Raw genomic sequence first — 13,524 nt, 5'->3', positions numbered from 1 at the left:
CTGGAAAACAAAAAGGCAGCCACAAATGAAGAATATAAACATATATATGTGCACAGATTTCCATTTAAAGACATATTTAGAGACTATATAAATATTTTCAACTTCACTTGGGCCAGGCTTCTGTTAGGAGTTAAGACACTTAAAGTACTTCATATTATAGCATATTCTTAACACAAGCATGGCAGCAGTGAAGTTAAATATAAATGCAGTGTCATGCAACATGACCTTGTGTATTCCCCATGTCTCCTGCTGACACTTTGGAAGGGTTTTACCACAGATCCTGGGCCATATCTGCCAGCCCCATGCACATAATCCTGATGTAGTTAAATGCCATTGGATACCTATTTTTAAGCAATGGTGTGTGTTTGGCCATTCTACATTGCTGCTGTCCATGCACTAATTACTGGACCAAAGTAGGAAGAATGAGAATGTTATTTCATTTGGGATGCACCTCTACAACCAAAGTAAAACTTGTTCACCTTAATATTCGCAGACTTTTAGCTTTTCAGAAAGATGACAGACTGGAAACTGGTTACCATACACCTCTCTATTCTGTGCTATGACCAGAGAACAGAGCAGACTTCACCAGCCCTCTCTCTTGCAAGGCAACCCCTGTATTGTTTCATTCCTAACAGCTAATGAGTTCCAGAGCAAAAATCTGACAACTTAAATACAAGCAAACAAACAGCAAAACAAAATCTGTGCCTAGAAATAAAGTTGACTAAAGCCGGGTGCCTCCAAGTAGGAGAACAAATTACCCGTTTAGCTGTTGCACCTCCATGCATCAGACCTGAATAGAAGGTGGCATCAAGGCATCTGGAGGACAGAGGCACATTCAGCAGCAGTTTCGGCTGCAAGAGATTACTTTCTGCCTTAGGGTTGTAACACTTGGAAGAACGTCTCTTCTGCTGCCGAGATGCACATCACACAGGCACTGATGGGATGGCTTTCTACATCACTTGTTGCTGGAACCCTGGTTCCCATTTACTCTCTACTCCTGCTCTGTTCCTTTACCTTTTATTTTCTAACTGAAGAGAGAATAAGTTGGTCGAAGGCAATTCTTTTTCACACACTACCACAACAAAAAAAGTAAAAAGAACTAGTAGGATGAGTGTGGACTTGCAAGACAGAAGGGTTTTTGCATCCTGGGATCCACATAAGAAAAACTAAATGCTGAGTGTACAGATTATTAGGTAGGTGAGGTATAACAGTATTTGTTAGCTGTACATGTTTGTTTTTACTCAACAGAAATCAAGTGATATTCCTTTTTTGAATGTGGGGAAATGGAAGCAATACTACATGGAACTCTTTCAAAAAACATTTCTTATTTTAAAAGCAGCAGATTTCTAGAGTGTAATAGTTTATCTGGCAAGCCTTTGTTATACTTGAAATACGTTTAATTCCATCAAAACATGCGTTAATCATTTTGCAATTTTGTACCATCAACATCACTGATAGGATGAGCCAGAAGGATCTCCTTCAATACATATGACTATCTTATGAAATAAGTCTCCTCCCTATCCCCAGCACCCTGCCATTTTGAACAACTGATTTATGTGTCTGGAGAGCCAGGTAAAGGCAGATACAAGGCAATGAGAAAAATATGACTGTCCCCTGCACAAAGCAAGGCAACTGTATGCTGCATCCACACTTAGATACAAGACCAGGTGTATGTCATGCATCTGAGAAAGGGATTCATCATCCTTCAGAAAAGCTAGTTTTAAATTAATGCCTTGCGCAGTATGATCTAATCATTTTTAAAAAAGCTGCCAGATATTACAGTATTATCCACGATTCACTTCTAACCACCTGTAAACATTCATTCATTAAACAATTAGCTTGTATTTTCTTAAATTATTCTCAACTTCGTGTCACACCTTTTTGCCCCTCAGAAGCCCTGCACAAATTTGCACTCTTTCCTCCCAAAACACTAGAGCTCTTGACTGAGAAGTAACTGAGAGAATAAAAATATCATAAAACCCACAAATAGGAAAATCTTCTCCTAAAAGCCTCTTTATTACTCATCTGATTTGTCTCCAACACAACAAATTCTATTAAGAACTGAGTTTGTGCTTTATATCCACCTGTGAGTTTACAGGAACTTACATGGCAAAAGCTGAAAAAACTTTAAGATGGGCTTTGAAAGGTATGCTTACATATAACTTTTGGGCCTAACAACTGAACCTATTTAGAACTGGGGTAAATTGACTTATAATTACTACAGAATAGAATAGAATAGAATAGAATAGAATAGAATAGAATAGAATAGAATAGAATAGAATAGAATAGAATAGAATAGAATAGAATAGAATAGAATAGAATAGAATAGAATAGAATAGAATAGAATAGAATAGAATAGGAAATAGAAATAGAAATAGAAATAGAAATAGAAATAGAAATAGAAATAGAAATAGAAATAGATAGAGATAGAAATAGTTGGAAGGGACCTACAATGACCATCTAGCAAGGTAGAGTTCCTTTTCTTGCTTTTCTGGTCAGACACTAGAGGCATGCACAAGTGGGGTGTTCATGAAGGACCAAGGAGTTCTTGTAGTTTCAATGCATTAAACACAAGAAGCAATGCTGCCTTCAACACTAGCACACAGCGGTGTGAGTTTGCTAAAAGCCATGGAGTTGTGCCTAATTGTTTCAGACATAAATTTGGCTCATAAAAACGTGCAGATCCCCCCAGCAAACCACCAGTGGAACCAGTGCTTCTGAGAGCCCCGCAGGGAACTCGTCTCTCTTGCTGGAGATGAACCTTATATTTTGCCAGTCAGGAAATGCATACAAGGACATGTTCCCTAGCTATGTGCAACGAGGACACAAACCAATGGATTCAGAAAGCCTTGGCTGTATAAAAGGCCTGGGACTCACCTAAGAGAACAATCAATACATATTGTCTTCTGAAGTTTAGACACATCTCAAAAACATGGCCAGTGCACTTGGAGTGAGGTCAGATGTTATGCTCCTTCCAGTACTGGTGTTGGAGGAGGCAGCAGGAGAGGCGTGTCTAAGGCCAGTGTTCCAAGGAGAGTTAGCAAGTAAGAAGATGGCTACTGAAAATGGTTTGAGAGCTGCCTCTTACCAGGTAGGGTTTTATCCAATTCACATACAAGTTTAAGGAAGTTCTGTGTAAAAAGCTCTAACTCTTCACTGGTGGAACAAAGGGAGGTTTAATCCCAGAGAGAAGGGAGATATAGAATCTACATTGGATAAAAATAAATCTCTCCATATATTTACAATTATTTATTAGATACTTATATGAATATGGGGTAGAGGCTAAGACAGTGGACAAAATTCAAGACTGGCAAACTGTCATTTGGAACAGAATAGGATTCTACATTGCCCTGCCTATCTTTCTCACTTTCATCTCCAATGGTATGATTTTACAGTAGACAAATACTGTGGGATAATGCTCTGATTATTCCAAAAACATTTGCATCTACTGCTTCCTATAGACAAAAGCAAAACATTTATAAGGAGATGCACTTGGCTACACTAAATACAGGGACTCTTTCTTCAGGAGTGTATGTATGCCATCCTTGGAAAAAGCTAATTCCAACCTGTCATACTTCAAAGCACATTAAAGAAACCCAAAAACTACTGTGAATAACCAATTCATCCAGGCATTTACTGATTTTCTTTACCACATGGAATATTTGTACAATTCTACTGCCATCATTGTTTGCCTTTTAATGCACAGCCCTACCAGAGCATTCCAGTAAGTCTGTTTCTCTCACCCAACGATCATAAAAATCAACTAAAAATTGTCACTGGCTTCACCTAGCCCAAAATCAAGTAGAAACTTGAAGCACTGATGCATTTGAGTTCAGTGCTTGCATTTTATTTTTTTCCCCAAACACTAGCAGTTCAGCTAATTTGGATAATATTTGAGGAATTTTTCTGTGACAAACCTAAACTACAGAACTTTTGCAAGTTGTACACCATGGTACATGTTGCTTCCTATAAATCCATATATTCACAAATATTGTATGTACTATGTGGGCATTTTGTTCATGGCACACACGCAACCAATTACGAAGATCCACTCCAGCCTCCTGCACACGTCTAATTTGAATAGCAACCTGAGGGCTGTTTCATTGGACTCATTCAAACGAACGAAACAAAACTGTGTGATCCTTGTGTCATGCTCCAAATCCACAAAAGAAAAAAAGCAAAGCCAGAAAAGTTGTTCAGGCAGGAAAAATACAAACACAGCTTTCCTTTGGCCATCATTTGCAAATACTGCAGATTAGATTTGCACACACCTTAATGCCATTATAGACAGTTGAGGGAGTATAACAGGATTTTAGAAGAGACACAAATTACATTGACCTGCTGCTTGCAGTTTGCTTATACATCACGAGCGTTAGGCAGAGTAACAGTCCAACCCATAACTGGATTGCTTTGGGTATTGGGTTTTCCCAGGTTTTGAAGCATATTTTTAAAGCTGTGCTTCAAAAGCCGCTAAAATAATCTCCTTAAAATGTGGGATTGTGCAACCACAAAGGCCTTCCACATTTATCTTTAAAGGAAACAAACTATTCTGTGCACAATTTCCACACGATATCTGAGAAAACATTGTCTATGTTGGAGTCTAGTTCCATTTGTGAACTTTTAAGTTGTAAGAAAAATCTGAAACACCACCTGCCAATGATTCACTCCTACATATGTTACCTCATGCATGGAAACATGTTTCCTAAAATTGGTTTTGATTCCCAACAAGACCTTACCACAGATATAAATGCCAGGACTTGCCCATCATTTGGGGTATATTTGTATGCATCATGAGACAGGTTCAGCATTTAGCAAAGACAGAAGACTTGTTTCCACTGACACTGGCAAATGCTGATCAGACTTGTCAGGTTGGAGAAAAAAATGTTTGCATTTTTTTCTTATTTTGTTAACATTACCAGAAAGAATCCCATTCCTCACATTAAGCTAAATCTGGCTCTTTGAAAAATTATGCACCTGAAGAATCGTTTCTCTCTGTTTTGAGCACTAGGGTGGAACCAAGGGACCTCTGTTACCAAACCTCCTCTGTTACCCACTCTTCTGGAAGAATTGGTACAAGTACCGGCCCTTCATTGCCGTAGGGTGGGGTTAATCCCACCTATGATCCTAGTCTGCTGCTGAGTAATGCTGCTTATGAAAGAAAAGCTACTGATACAGATAAACCTTCCAAGAAAGACATCAAATTTCTGAGAACTCCCATGTACCAGAAGGCTGGGTTCTTTTTTTCATAAAAGTGATGCTGCAGACAAGTTCTCCAGAGCTCAGTCCTTTTTTCTATGCTAGCAAAGTGTACAGCAAGGGCTAATATTGTTTGTAAAACCAATTAATATCCCTAGGAGGGGGAAAAAGGACAGGCATTTTTTAGAGATTAAAAGGTATGGCTGTCAGTTATCTTACAAAAACTTTTAGCTCTCCTGAAACTCTTGCCTCTCCTCTATCTTTAGAGCAGAACATTCCTACTCTGAAAGAAAACATTTTAATACAGGCTTTTCTTTCAGCACCTCCTGAGCACAGTTTGTGGGCACATCCTACACACTAATTACATCTGTTTTTTAACTGCATCCAAGAGCTTTGCTGGACTAGGAGCCATGAAATGGCAAATAAAGTAGAGTGTGCCATGATTCAGCTTTCTTTGAAACTATGCAATAGAGATGTGTTCAAGTGCAGTGTAGCTGAGGAGAGAGAATATATGGGAATATAAAGAGACCAGCCCTTCTGTCTGGTGAGACAGTCTCGTAATGCGAGTCCTTTACTAGCATGCCAAACTGCAGGGAGACGACAGGAAAGTAAAGACAGACAATATTTAGGAGTCAATTACTAATTCACTGAGTAAGTTCTTTTCATGTGGACCATATCACAGGTGGGGACCCAGGGGAACACACACAATTAGGCTGGAAGGGACAGGCGTAAAATACATTACCAGTTGAAATATATATTTAATGAGTAGCAATTTATTTTTGTTGTGCAGTATTTGGCCTTATTTGCCACCTGCAGATCATGTTACATCTAATAGAAATACCAGTGGGCAACAGTAGTCAGAGAAAGGACCTCACCTCTCTATCCTTAAACCAGATGCTATTACCATTTCTGCTTTACAAGTAGGAATAAATTGCTGACCTGTTCTTTTGGCTAGCTGGGAGTAAAAATTGCATAGAATACAGGCTTACAGGTTGCGATTTACCTTCTGCACAATTTGATTTTGGGTGAAGGGGATGGGGTACAGCAGAAATATGTTGTCCTTTTAGCAGAGAGATTGAACCACCACTAAAGCAAGCCTAGAATCCTGCATTTTCATCTGGAAATACTGTTCTCTTATTTATGTTAACTTTGAAATGTTTCTAAAACTTGTAATATGTCTGAAATGACTACAGTTTCCTTCTCCTATGCTCAAAAAATGCCAAGCGGGCTTTTGGGAAACACACATCTTTTATCTGCCCATTGCTGTATAAAAGAACCATCACCAAGGACTTTGAGAGTAAACACAGGAACACACCAGCCTTTAGTCTGCTGTCTTCTCATCTATCCAAAAGTAGGATGTAGTCTAAAGGTCAATGCAAATAAAAAAATTAAAAAAAAAAAAAAAAAAAAAAAAAAAAAAAAAAAAAAAAAAAAAAAAAAAAAAAAGAGATCCTTACACATGCTCACACAAATATAAAATACATTTGCCTTGGGTTTTTTCATTACTTAAAGTATCTTCAGGCTCTGACCATAGGAGTTAGATAGCAACTCTATACCCTTTCTCCTTTCAGCACCTAAGTGCTGGATTCCAGCCCCAGAGAATACCATCTGGTACTAACCTGGGACACCAGAGCATGTAGAAGTACTCTCAGATATTTTATTTAGTAGAGACACAGAGACAAAAAACCTGTGCTGTAATATAAAGCATTATGTGCTGTAACTTGTACCAAATGGTAAAACTCTTCAGAGGTTCACAGAGACCTAGCTCATGCTGGCATTGGAGTAACACTGAGAGCAGACCACACAGCTGCTAAAATTATTACTCAAGGCCCAACTCAATTGTCAGATAAGGTGGGATAAGCAGATGACTGCTGTGCTGAAGGACTTAAGGCTAGACGGTTAGCAGCCATCTGTATTCTCTGCATTTACATGCCAGGCAAAAGGCATCATTTGCAGCATTCAGGGAATGTTTCTAAGGTGCCTCTGCCTTGAAAAGATCCTGAAAGCGAGGCTGCTCTCACCTGCCAGATACTCTAGATTCAATCCTAGCCCTGCTGCGTGCAGCCTGTACTTTTTTTTGTTTTGTTTTGTTTTCTCAAAGACCTCTACAGTTTGAGAATTTAAGAAGTGTCTAGCTTATTACAGTAATTGAAATAAGCAGTTAAGCTATGCAAAATGTGTTTGTTTGGGGCCAAATTCTTCAAGTCGACTATGAGTGCCCACTATTTTAATCTGTTCGTCCAATTACCTTCACATTTGTGCCCTGAGAGCAGCCCTTGACTATTCAAACTGCTGGGCCTTTGCACAAATGGGTAGGTACCCTGTCTCACCGAACGCCAGCCTCTGGCCAGCACAGCAGCACCGCAGAATGGGTGGAGGAAGCGCAGCCCAGCTGCCGCACTGCCAGCGGGCGATGGTCCTCGGGGATGGCCCACGCGGTGCCATCCCACAGCAGCGGCTGGGGCGTGAGTCACAGCTCCACAACAGAGTTTGCCTTGTGTAACAGTTCCCTGTGTTCCCCTGTTGTGGTTCTGGGCATATTTCAGAAACACAGGCATGGAGACACATATACACAGATGAACCTAACCAAGCTTTTTTGAACCTGGGAATGAACATTAAAAAAAAAAAAAAAAAAAAGAAAAATCTGGTTACCCTTCAGAAGAAGAAATGTTTGCTATGTATGTGAAACATGCGCTTCCCAGTCCCTTACTGTTAAGTGTTCGGCAGCTGCTCCAACTGGAAGAAGCTCTGTGGACTGTGAATTTGCTTATCTATGTAAACAGGGTGTTGCCTCAGTTTGAAAACAATATTCTGGCTGAGAACAGCATTCTGAGAGTGTGAGTTTAGATTAATTCTCTTAGCATTAAAATAAAGGAGCTTATTAAAACCAGAAAAGCACAGAGAACCTAAAATTTGCTCAGACATAGCAGCAAGAAGTAGCCACAACCCTTGAGTTGAGCTAACATAGGACAAGGCACGTTTTCCTGGCAGAGGAGCAGGTCAGTGAAGGATAGTTACTGTGGATAATGCTTTGAGCATACTTAAGAGACCTAAAGAGGAAAGAAGCAGAAGTATAAAGTCAATTGCCTGTATGTATGGGGTGTGGAGAAGAAAAATCAAACAACAAGAAAAAAGACAGAAAACAAAACCAAAACCAAAGGCCAGTTCAGGATCCCCCACCCCACCTGAATTTAAGTGTAGGACTCGGGAGGGGGGGTTTACTTCTTAATTGAGACCTATCAAAAAAGAGAACTGCAGATGCTTCCCTGAAACCTCTTTGGAAAGTAAGTTTTTGTTTAAAGCTAGAGAAGAACTACAAGCTTTTAGTAAATTCAGAAACACAAAACCAAAAACCAGTTCAGTACATGGAGAGAAAAAACTGAGGGAAGAATACCCAAGAATGCCCAGAAGAGCTGCCATCTCAGTCTTTTAATACTCTCTCAAATGAGGAAAATCTTTTTTGAACCACAATCCCCACTTCAGGTAATGGCTGAAAGAATGATTTTACTATGCCTTGCTGTACACCATGGTAGGACATCACCACATCACAACTACCATTATGCCATAATAGGCAAAATGAAAACCAGGGATTTTCTAGCTGCTCAGGATGACACTTAACGCCTGCTACAGAAACTGAGTTACCCTGTGCTTCTTCCAAATCCTTCTGCCAGGCTCCAGCATACAATTTTTCCATGGCATCCAACTGAGAGGCAGGATGAAGGATTTAGGAGATGTAGGGCCACTGTAGCTCCCTGTTGTTAGGAGACTAGGGAAAAAGTGCAGGCTGAGCACCTACTCCAATGTTACAGCCACGGATGGCTGTGCCGACATTAGCACTGAAAGAAAACAGAAAGAAAAAAACACCATAGGCTTCTTCTCTCATTTTACTTCAAATACATCAGCTCGGAGTGTGTGTGATAGTCACATATTTCATTGTCAGTGGTTATTACACACCAACATATATGTACATATATTCCAAATCATTACAGATGATGCTCTATCATAATAATAACTTTGATATGAAACCTCAAGCATCCCCAACAGAAAGAGTCTCAACTAAAGAACGACTGGAAGGATAGCTGATTTATATATCCCAACTTTTCTCAAAGATGTCTGAGAAAAACTGTATTCCTGGTGCCTGAAAAAAGCCCTGACAGAAATCTTCCTGAGCACAGAGTGACAGCAGGCAGTAAAACCCACTAGCCTGGACTGCTCCAGCCCCAACTGTGATACAGGGGCCCCAGAGGCAAGAAGAGATGTTATTAGGACACAAGGCTGTGCAGGAGCCCATCAAAAGCCCCAGCAAGGGCTAGAGAGGCTGAGATAACCCCATTATACGCAAGCAACAGGTTTGGCAAAGGCCTCCGGGTTAGTCGCTTTTAACACCAATGCCAATTTTTGTAGCTTCTAAGTGAACAGCAATAGCCCAGTCTGGCTGAATGAGGCAGGAAAGACATCTTTCCTGGGTCAAGACTACCGTGGCTATACAACACATCCATTACACCAGAGAAATGATCTTGTTCTGTACCCTGTCTATATAAAAACCCAGAGAACTGTACACTAAATGCATGCTACCAAGTCTTGACAAGCTCCACTTCTACAATCCATCCATAACAAGGACACACAAAAGCAAAACATTACTTCCCATTTGTCAAAGGGGATTTTCTGGCTGATGGTAAAGGCAGTGGTCTGATCCTGAGAAAGCTCTGTCCTTGGGTCACAAAACCAGAAAACCAGCAGACTAAAGTCCACCAAAATCTGTTTCTGTCACTGAAGGGACTAGCAATATGTGTCTGGCAAAATACAGAACAACAGGGCAGGTGTGTAATGCTGCTTGCTCAACACAGTATCCTGAACCCCATCAACCTGCAGGTCAAGCACATCCTAAACCAGGTGTTTTTTAACCTAGGGTGTTGGTAACTCTTCCCTGTGAGCTAAAGGACATGTTGTGGGTCAGACAGCAGAAGCTGTTGCAAGAGTAGCTGAACATACAGTCAGTTCCGAGTTTGCAAAAGTAATCATGGGTTTACCACTCACCCATGGAACCATAGGAAATGAACGTGCAGAAATAAATGTAGAAATTCAAGGTATTTTTCTATCCAATTCACTGAAAACACACATTTCTATTTATCCTGCTAAACGTATAAAAACTGTATAATTATTAAGACAGGTAAACCATTAGATAAACTAGCAAAGATATTTCAGCCTGAAAAGTATGTGGGAAGAAATACAGGCTTTTTTTCAAAAAATTTCAATGTTCAAATGTCCATAAATATTGCTTAAGGGTTTTAGGGTGGGGCTTTATTTTCAGTTTGCTCTCTTGTACCTGGACCATCAGAAGGGCATAAAAGTATTTTCCCTGGCAAACATCTAATTTATGAATAAGTAAGTAGGTAGGCATGAGAAACTAGAATAATAAGGGTATGCCTTAAAGTCAGTGAAAGAGACTGCTCAAAGCCTGCCCAAATATTGTACCAACTGGATTTCCATGGACAAGCCTGCCCCTGAGACAACAGCAACACCGCACAGAGGGCTCTTGTATTCACATCTTCGTCATCCTTGTTCTTCCTCTGATGGAAAGAAAAAAAATCATATATTTTCTACTAATTGGCCAAGAAACCTTTCGGGCCCCAGACCTATCCTGCTTGACTTTTTCTCTGACCGTGTGTCTGGATGGACACCCAGCCAGGAGAAGCCTCCCCATGGCACCCGGCCCTGCGAGTCCTGCAGGATGAACAATCCCGCTGTGTTCGGCCATGCCGCAGGTGTCTCGGGGTGTCAGCTGCCTGCTATTTATTATTGGTTTGCTGCATACAGGGAGGCAGGCCAGGCCATCACTAACAACTCTGTGCAAATGGGTCAGGGAAAGGAAAATAAAGCCTGTGCAGCAGGAACCTTTAGGGGCTGGCGTTTTGCTGGCAAGGCCTGGCCTTGTTCCTCTTTAGGTGCTACTTAAAAATTGCTACTTGTTTGATTTGGAAGTAACTTCACATAGCTGGGGCTGTGCGAGACATGCATCGCAGGGAAACCAGCTGGAGGCAGGTGTACTGCTTTTTTATTTCAAGTCGTACCGGAGGAACACTTCCTCCGCCCAGTTCTGAGGGGTTTTCTTTTTAGAAGTCTGTTTAAATAATCTGTTTTCCAGTAGAGAAAAATTACTGTAAAAATAGTAAAGGATTCATTTGCATGTCTTTGAACTTGGGGGGTTTGTTTTGGGTTTTTTTTTGTTTTCATTTTCTTTTAACAGGAAAAAAAGAAAAGACCTCTTACAATTACATGGAAAAACATAAGCAAATAATTTTCCAAATTCCAAATATTTTCCTATTTTCCACTGACCTAAGAATAAAACGCGATCCATGCCGCCCATTCAGTGCTGATAATGGTTGCAGAACTTCTTGCAGTTACATTTTTTCTTGGGGGGATTATAAAACGGGGCTCACATGTAGCTTTGGGATTAGATGAATAGCTCAACTTCAGCAAACCAGATGTCTCCAAAGGCTCTGTTTAAGACATGGCCGAGAGAGCGTGCTGGCAGTGCGAACAGAGTGCAAGCATCTGGTCGCAGGCCTGGGGACTGCAGCTGAGGGAAGGTCACATAGACAGGCTGTCAAAAACATCCTGGGAAATTAAATGAGGAAAGCAGATCTCCCTGCTTGCACTGCTGGATAAGCAGAGGCAGCCTGGCCTGGGCGCCACACAGGGCTCTGGCTGGGTGTGCACAGCCAGTGGAGTGACCTGAGCATCCTCCCCTGGATCAGGGCTTTGTCTCACAAGATGTGGAGTCCGTCTTGGCCAGCAAATCTACAAAACTCAGCATTATTTTGTTCTCAACAGATACAACCTGTGTTCACCCCAGGATGTCCCACTGCCTTGGCAAACATGATGTTTTGACAACCTACAGCTCCAGTCACTGAGGCAAACCACAAGGCCAGAGCTACGCTAGACTATTCTGCTCTTGGGTAACAATCCCCCAGAATGATTTACATTAAGACACTCTGTTATTTAGATAAGTCCTCCCCTAAGAAGATACATACACATTCACTATGATACCAGAATGTCCTTGTTTTGTATCAGGCTACCTAGCTGCATGGGAATCAACAAACACCTTAAAAAAGCAACAAGTTTCATAGAATTTAACAGCTTTGCACTTGAATAGCAAGGACTGAAATGAATACATCACCCCCTGTGCTCTGGGGTCATCTTCACTTCCATAATAACAACTTCAAGGCAGTGATCCTGCTGACACAAGCAAGCATTAGCTTTTCTGAAGCCTCCCCTTACTACTCCTTGGCCTTTTGGACAGCTGGAAAACAAGCTGTGTTTGGCAGGTGCAGAGGGGCTGACTGGTGCTAACATCCACAACCACTTTCTTCTCCAAAAGGAGCAGAATGAGGTCTTTCCTGAATCTATTCACACCAAGGTACAAATGGGCACGGTTTACTAAAATTGGTAAAATGTCACTTCTCTTGATGCCAGTTCTGATGAAACCTAGGAGAGATGAGAAAGGCAAAGGAGAGAGCAAGTAGAAATCAAAAACTACAGGAGGAACATACTCTAATACAAAACCCAAGAGGGCTGAACTCCAGGTATGATGACAAGAGATTCTAGTAGCTGCTGTGGGGTTCACGAATGTTTGTGATGCAATAACATACGTGCTTCAACTCTTCTTAAGTTATGAGACCTGAAGGACCACTGCAAAAATTCCTGCCAGATAGAATAAGCATTCACTGATGGCTCAAGGTTTATACAACATGGTTAAAAAACAACTTTACTGAGATCATTTAAAACAAAACCAAGATCCCTGGCCCTAGAGAGCTACACAAAACTTGAAAAGCAGCTCAAACATCCACTAAACTCCTCAAGTCTCCACAAAAGGAAAAAAACTCAACAAAATGAACAAAAGGAGAAAGACAGGAAAAGAAATAAAATCAGAACAAAGTGAAAGTGTCTTGCTTGTAATGTATGAAAGTTTAGATGCCTTTGATCATATAAAAGCCTGCTGATTTTTTCCTGTCACCATGCACAGAATTCAGTTGGGCTGTTGATTTTGAAATCCTGATTAAAAATAGGGCTTGATGTACATCTACCTAACTCTACATGATCTGCTCAGGGTATAAGACTTCTCAAAGGCACCACTCTGACTCCACATAGTTTTCTCCAACTCGAGGACAGATCAAGCCCAACCTGTGCTGCTGGGTCCCAATCCTAGGTCCTGCACACCCACCTGCAGCGCCTCCCTAGCCAGGCTTCTCTGAGAGAAGGATTTGCAATCCTAACAGCTTTTGCTTTTTTTTTTTTTTTTTTTTTTTTTTTTTTTTTTTTTTTTTT

At 40.8% G+C, this 13,524-nt stretch overlaps 1 protein-coding gene across 1 annotated transcript in view; it reads right to left on the bottom strand.

The window, feature by feature from the left end:
* CFAP299 (cilia and flagella associated protein 299) overlaps positions 1 to 13,524 on the bottom strand; it is a 213,353-nt gene that overhangs the window by 29,255 nt on the left and 170,574 nt on the right. The gene's annotated exons all lie outside the window — the stretch shown is intronic.

Source organism: Athene cunicularia (genome assembly GCF_003259725.1).
Source record: "Athene cunicularia isolate RWA chromosome 4 unlocalized genomic scaffold, athCun1 chr4_part2, whole genome shotgun sequence".
Taxonomy (NCBI): Eukaryota; Metazoa; Chordata; class Aves; order Strigiformes; family Strigidae; genus Athene; species Athene cunicularia.
The sequence above is the reverse complement of the archived record's forward strand: the minus strand, read 5'-3'. Positions and strand labels throughout refer to the sequence as shown.